At 51.2% G+C, this 1037-nt stretch overlaps 5 non-coding genes across 5 annotated transcripts; all 5 read left to right on the top strand.

Annotated features, from left to right (window-relative positions):
• Window positions 1–222: 222 nt before the first annotated feature.
• Pmar_PMAR025824 lies at window positions 223–295 on the top strand. Its single transcript has one exon. It is a non-coding gene; the product is annotated as a tRNA-Lys (tRNA).
• Window positions 296–392: 97 nt separating this feature from the next.
• Pmar_PMAR025823 lies at window positions 393–465 on the top strand. The gene has a single exon. It is a non-coding gene; the product is annotated as a tRNA-Lys (tRNA).
• A 110-nt stretch (window positions 466–575) lies between these two features.
• Window positions 576–648, top strand: Pmar_PMAR025822. Its single transcript has one exon. It is a non-coding gene; the product is annotated as a tRNA-Lys (tRNA).
• Window positions 649–744: 96 nt separating this feature from the next.
• Pmar_PMAR025821 lies at window positions 745–817 on the top strand. Its single transcript has one exon. It is a non-coding gene; the product is annotated as a tRNA-Lys (tRNA).
• Window positions 818–913: 96 nt separating this feature from the next.
• Pmar_PMAR025820 lies at window positions 914–986 on the top strand. Its single transcript has one exon. It is a non-coding gene; the product is annotated as a tRNA-Lys (tRNA).
• Window positions 987–1037: the final 51 nt, after the last annotated feature.

The raw sequence follows: 1037 nt of genomic DNA, 5'->3' as shown, positions 1-1037 counted from the left end.
ATTGCCTTGAAAGAGTTTAGGGGTCCATTTTTACTAGGTCAAGTGCTGTATTCGCCTCGGTAGCCCAGTCGGCAAAGTGCGTGCCTTTTAAGCCCGTGGCCGCGGGTTCGAGCCCCGTCCAATGTGCGCATACATCAATAAGTGGTTTTTAGTCTATGGTTTACTGGAAATTGCCTTGGAAGAGTTTAGGGGTCCATTTTTACTAGGTCAAGTGCTGCATTCGTCTCGGTAGCTCAGTCGGCAGAGCGCGTGCCTTTTAAGCCCGTGGCCGCGGGTTCGAGCCCCGCCCGAGGTGCGCATATATCATCAAGCGGTTTTCAGTCTATGGTTCACTGGGAATTGTCTTGGAAGAGTGTAACGGTCTATCTTTTACTAGTTTAAGTGCTGCATTCGCCTCGGTAGCTCAGTCGGCAGAGCGCGTGCCTTTTAAGCCCGTGGCCGCGGGTTCGAGCTCTGCCCGAGGTGCGCATACATGATGTATGATACATCATCAAGTGGTTTTTAGTCTATGGTTTACTGGAAATTGCCTTGAAAGAGTTTATAGGTCCATTTTTACTAGGACAAATGCTGTATTCGCCTCGGTAGCTCAGTCGGCAGAGCGCGTGCCTTTTAAGCCCGTGGCCGCGGGTTCGAGCTCCGCCCGAGGTGCGCATACATCGTTAAGTGGTTTTTAGTCTATGGTTTACTGGAAATTGCCTTGAAAGAGTTTATAGGCCCATTTTTACTAGGTCAAATGCTGCATTCGCCTCGGTAGCTCAGTCGGCAGAGCGCGTGCCTTTTAAGCCCGTGGCCGCGGGTTCGAGCCCCGCCCGAGGTGCGCATACATCAATAAGTGCTTTTTAGTCTATGGTTTACTGGAAATTGCCTTGGAAGAGTTTAGGGGTCCATTTTTACTAGATCAAGTGCTGCATTCGCCTCGGTAGCTCAGTCGGTAGAGCGCGTGCCTTTTAAGCCCGTGGCCGCGGGTTCGAGCCCCGCCCGAGGTGCGCATACATCAATAAGTGGTTTTTAGTCTATGGTTTACTGGGAAATTGCCT

This window comes from Perkinsus marinus (assembly GCF_000006405.1).
Source record: "Perkinsus marinus ATCC 50983 genomic scaffold scf_1104296929482, whole genome shotgun sequence".
NCBI lineage: Eukaryota > Perkinsozoa > Perkinsida > Perkinsidae > Perkinsus > Perkinsus marinus.
This window is presented reverse-complemented; position numbering and strand designations above follow the sequence as displayed.